Source organism: Euprymna scolopes, chromosome 15 (assembly GCF_053919585.1).
Source record: "Euprymna scolopes isolate OS-2025 chromosome 15, ASM5391958v1, whole genome shotgun sequence".
In the NCBI taxonomy this organism is placed as follows: domain Eukaryota; kingdom Metazoa; phylum Mollusca; class Cephalopoda; order Sepiida; family Sepiolidae; genus Euprymna; species Euprymna scolopes.
In genome coordinates, this window is record NC_136496.1 from 71,898,799 (window position 1) to 71,904,798 (window position 6,000).

The following is a 6,000-nucleotide window of genomic DNA, read 5'->3' on the forward strand; positions in this document are numbered from 1 at the left end:
GTTTATTTATTTATTTATTTTTTACAGTACTAGTCCGGCCTTTAACCAAACAAAATAAAGATTAAAAAACTAACCGTTTTTTACCCTAATCCCAACCTACTTTTACTGTAACAGTTCTCCCCTTTTTTTTCTTTGTTGGAAATTCTTGATAATCACCAATTTATGATTTAATCAATTTATAATTTAATTTTCCGTTTGCTTTTCTTGCCTTCTGATTGAATAAACGATTCAGCACCTTAAACAATCGGAAAAGGCCAAATGAGAATCGTTTTTTTTTTTCTGGTTGAAAAGATGTACCAGTACCTATTTTAAGTGGTCTTGTTTCTATCGGACAGACATATGGTTCTGTGCAGTTTTAAGTGGTCTAACCTCACAGGCTTGAACTTATTTATTTGAGAAAGGGGATAGTTTATAGCTAATCAGTATAGACACCTCTACAGGGGAATGTTGGCGAGGCTGCTCCATCGTGTTACCTTACGTCAATATATCGTAAACCCACGTTTAGAAGATTGTATACACGCTGGGATTCGTTTTCCCCTACAAAACGAAAGATGAATTTAATTTGTACCCCAATACATCGTGCCTTATGATTTGTTCAAAACCAAAATTGGATGAAGAATTGAAAACGAACACGGATAATTTATCCAATCATGGATGTGATTAAGTCAGTTACTGAATTGAAAATAAATGATTTTTCCTAAATACAAGCTAATACAGTTACTAAATATCCAATTTATATTCGTTTACCATGACTAGGATCGGTAAACGAGAAATTCGCCAAGCAAATAAGCTTAACAATGAAAAAATGCTATTTTGCTTCAAATGTACGTGTTGTGTTCTCCACAAAACCGTTAATGGCATCCTCTCGAAAAGACGTTCTACCTCCTCATTAGAACAATAATGTAATTTATCAATTCAAATAGAGTTGCAGTGCCGACTATGTGGGTCGAACGTCGTTAAGATTAGATAGTAGAATTCAACAGCACGTACCTAGCAGAATCGAGAATGGGACCTACCTAACGGGCGTTCTGAGTAACACACCCGGGTCTTCAATAGCAAATCATTTGCTTAAAAACCTGTCTAGTGCTATGAACTTCAGCATTGACTCATTATCATTTTAGGTCGTGCTCATCTCGATTTTCATCTGGAGAGCTTGGAAACTATTCACGTTCGTTTGAAGAGACCTTCTCTTTGTAAACAGAAGGAATGTCTCTTAGGATTGATCGTGAATAGGCTCTAGGAAATTCTATCATTTTACATTTATCATACGTAGGTTTATTTTAGATATATAGCCTTTCCCCGGTTTTTTTTTGTTGTTGTTGTTTGTTTGTTTTTTTCTTTTTTTTTAGCACACTTTATTTTAAATGTATTGTAAACTATCTTCTTCCTCTTGGTCTCATCTCGCTTTTAAAAATAAAATAAGTAAATTCCTCGATCAAGCTCTAGTGAGCTGGCCTTTTATTTTTTCTTTTAATCATGAATATTAAAACTTGTCTTTGCCTCATAATTGCAATATATTAATTTTATGAGTGGAAGATGTTGGAAACTTTTCGTGAAAGACTAATGAACACGTTTTAAAAACAACCAGAAAACTAACAAAATAAGAAACTAATGAAGGCAAATCGTAAGTTTTTCTCAATTAACATTTGGTAACAAAATTGATTGTTTCACGAGATGTTCTAACTAATTAAAATTAATTGAAATAAATAAATAAAATAAATATTCATATAATCTATTATGTTAACGTATTTTGTAACTTTATTAAGAGTTAAGTTACCATAGCAACTTTTCATAACAATAGCATTATGTTCATTTTATTGAACGTTGAACAAACATGTTATTCATTTACGCTGGCATATGCGTATAGCGGTAAAGTAAAATATCTATATAAATAAAACAGTAGATGTATGCGCGTGTGCCCATGTAGAAGTATTTAACTGATAAACTATTAAATTACTGGCCACATAACACTTAAATTAGCAAGAAATAGCAATCATATATCAAGGATGGTTTATAATAAGTAAAATCTTTGTTTGGGTGGATGGATAACGCATATGTCGGCAAACTGAAATGCAAAAGATCAGAGATGTGCCACTGTACAACATGCTCTCTACTGATCCAAGTTATGACAGCAAGACCATTGCTAGCATCCTCAAAATGCAAATCCGGATGGTTCAATGTTTGAGGGTACAGTTCAATGAATTTCCAGCCATGGTTATGGTCTTTGGTGTGGTGTCAAGTGAGGGCCAAATCATACCACCTCACATCTTCAAAGGTGTCTTGAAAGTCAATACCAAAATGTACCTGGATGTGTTGAAGAGTGTAGTGATCCCCTGTGCAATCAGGTGACTGTTGGCAGACCTTGAATATGGCAGCAGGACTTGGCGTTAGCCTACAAGTCCAAAGAACCACAGGCTTGGCTTCAGAAGGAGTGCTACAACTTTGTACCCTTCTCTCACTGGCCTCCTTCCTCCCCCGACCTGAACATACTGGACTAATTCGTTTGGTCATACGTCAATAACATCACCAACATGACTTCCCACAACACCAAAGTCAGCCTGATCGTCACCATCCGTCGAGTATTCACTGATCTCCTGCAGACGCTTGTGGAAATGGCATACTCCTAGTTACTAACCCGTATAGAGGCGGTGATTGAGGTTGAAGGCGGCTACATTGAATAGATGTCAGCTCTACTACATAATCAAATTACCTGAATTGATTTTTTTTAATAAAAGTTTTAAAATAAAGCTGTAGTGTTGTTTTCTTTAGAGCGACAAATTTATTGTTCAACCCTGTAGAAGGAAGATAATAAAAGGGGGGTAGAGTATTTCTTTCCTTATATTTTCTTCCTAATGTACCCTAAGCTCGATGTTGCATTCCCTTATATGTAACCTAACTCCTTCTCTCCTCTTCTGATGAGACTCATACGGCTTCAAAATGCCTAGATATAAAGAGCATTTATAACCTCTCCTCCCACTGATGTCTTTTCCTTATTAAACTGATAAAAAATTATATATTCAACAATATATAATTTTTATTGTCGATAATTTACTTGATATACTTAAGCTCCACCTTACATATTGCACTTCTTATATCTTGATAAGTTTCCATTTAAAGAATCCTTCAATATTTCTTAAATCCCCTAAAATATCTAGAAGCTCCCTCTAGGTTGAGCTTTACTTGACAAATCTCAATATGTTCAATAAGGAATACACCCCCTTCTCACCCAAGAACATCCCCGCCTCTTTCCAAAGTAGCTTTTCTATCTAAATTCATAGTGGCAATTAATACATTTATCCTCACTGTAAGATGGAAGGCCTACGACCATGATTTAAATCTAAAAAATATGCACAAAACAATCCTCACATGTCATTAAGTTTATTACCCCATATTAATTCAACAAATTCCTTCCTGCTACTAAATAATATCTCTGAACTGAAAAAATATGAAAGATTAGCAGCCCAGTAACATCAACAACCACAATGAGCATTTGAAAGAATTTCCAAATACTCTAATTAACCTAGTCAAAAAATTAAGTTTAAGCAAAACAAAAACAATCCAAATCAAAAATAAATGACTTCGCTAGTAAGGTAAAACCAACCCAGAATTATTTGTCCTTGCTGACAAAACTAAAAACTATTACAAATTAGGTTACTCAACTTATAGAGACTTAATCTACAATAAATTAAATAAATCCTATGAAATTACTCCCCTTAACTCGCTAGACCTTATTAATGATGAAGCTAAGACTTTACTAACCACCCTGAATATTATGAATTATACAGAAATCTTGATCCTTGCCACCCAAAATTTTCGTTAAAAAACCATAAAGAAAATTTCAATAGTAACTCAGACTAATATGAAATCAGACTTGGACAAAATAAGTAAAAGAATCCTAGGTAGAATTTCCCTAACATAAAAAGAAAATTTGTTTCCCCCCTTTGGTAATCTTCAGATAATGTTATGGATTGCTTCTTAAATTTAAAGGTTAAATCTAACTGAAACGTCATAACTTTTGACATAGAAAACTATTATCAATCCATATCACCAATCCTACTAAATAAAGAATTTATCCAAGCTATAAACTAAATAAGGCATTTATCCTAGCTAAAAACAACTCACGTCGCACTGACTTAGAAATGAAAGTAATTTTTTTGGACAGAAAAACTCATACAATTTGATAATAATCTTTGGATAAGAAAGAACACCTCTGATAACTTTAACATAGTGATGGAACTTAGACTTAGCTCAGATCACAGATTTAGTTAGATTATTCCTTCTTGAAAGAGTTGAGATCTACATTTAATTATAGGGATTTGCAGGGCGGCATATATAGGGATGACACACTATTAACAACAAGAGCTAGACCTAGATTGTACAACAGGATCGTCATTGAATAACTATAGAGAAGAAGAAAAAACCTCAAATTTCCTAGATGTATCTCTAAACCTAAATGAAAGCACATAGCCCCTACCATAAAAATCTAACCTCTAATTATTATATGTTCATAGCCTCGCTAACCACCCTTAATCTGTCATTAAGGCCATTACCTTATCTGTATCAAATAGAATCTCTAAACTATTTACTAATTATGCCATTTTCAAAGCTAATTCAAACTTTTACAATGCTGCCCTAGCAAATTCAGGATATACTGAGAAAATAACTAACATTAACAATGACAAAAACAAACAGAAATTCCTTCAATATAGTCACCCATAACATGACTGTAAGGCAACATAGACAAAAATATGATCACATCTAATATTTATAAATCTAAGAACAAAGAACAGCCATATATTGAATATAACAAACAAATAAACGTCTCAAAAAGAATTAGAAGGAAACATTGTTTTTTTTTTACAACAATCAAGTAAAAACTATCATCCCAAAAGATTTTTTAATTAGTGAAAACTCCTTCAAACGCCCACATAGATATAGCACTATACTGAATAAAAAACTCTATAAAAATCTCTTTTTCTACTATGTCCAACTAAGCATAGACAATAGTAAACACTAATAATAAAAAAAATGCACTGAGACTAAAGCTGCTTTCAGGAACGCCAGCAACCACTGTAAAAGAGTAATAAAAAATGCAAAAGAGCTATATGCCCAGTCTGTTAAATCTAAAGTAGCTGATCAGCGGCTTAGTTCCCACCAGTTTTGGCAAATAACAAATAGGATCCTGAACAGAAGTGTGCGTTCTATCCCAACCATTATCAACGGACCACATAATATATTTTAAGCATGCTATTTTGTATTATCTTTGTAAACTTAATTGTAATTCTTATATATATATATATATATATATATATATATATATATATATATATATATATATATATATATATATAAGAGTAGATGATGGTTTGCTTGAAGTATTGCTGGTAAAGAAATATATGAAAGTTTATAAAAGCTGAAAGCGATGCGGAAAAACCTGCACAATAAACTAGTGAAAATAATATTCCAACGTGATGATAAATGAAAAAAGGAAAAACAAATTCCCTTATTTTCTTAAAATAATTGATTTGAAGAAGTAACATACAAGTATAATATTTGAAAAATTATGGTGCACTTCTGCAGTCTTTTCACATAGCAAACACTGCACACAACATACTTTTAGGGAAAGTAATAAATGAATCCAAATAACAATAACAAAATAAATACTGCAAAATAGAAATGTTTCACTTGAGATGGCAAACTGGCGTGAGGAGATATTTGAAATTTTCAAATATTTATATAACACTTTTGTGATATCATAATAATCCTCCCCTTCTCTCTCTCTCTTCTTTCTCTCCCTTCTCTCTCTTCTTCCATTTCTCTCTTTCCTTTTGTCCCTTCCATTTCTCCCATCTATCTCTTTACCTTTTTCTCTTCTTGTATCTTCTCTTTTATTAATTTTTTACTTCGTTCACCATCTCACACGATTTCTCCTATTATTTGCCAAGCAAGAACAAAAAATCTGTGCGCACTTTAAAATGGATTACATCATAAGAAATAATT

General features: G+C 32.7%; 2 protein-coding genes across 10 annotated transcripts in view; one reads left to right on the plus strand and one right to left on the minus strand.

Annotated features, from left to right (window-relative positions):
- The window catches only part of LOC145293895 (coiled-coil domain-containing protein 73-like), a 278,863-nt gene that overhangs the window by 178,431 nt on the left and 94,432 nt on the right, over positions 1 to 6,000 (minus strand). The window lies entirely within an intron of this gene.
- LOC145293894 (uncharacterized) overlaps positions 1 to 6,000 on the plus strand; it is a 92,352-nt gene that overhangs the window by 76,340 nt on the left and 10,012 nt on the right. The window lies entirely within an intron of this gene.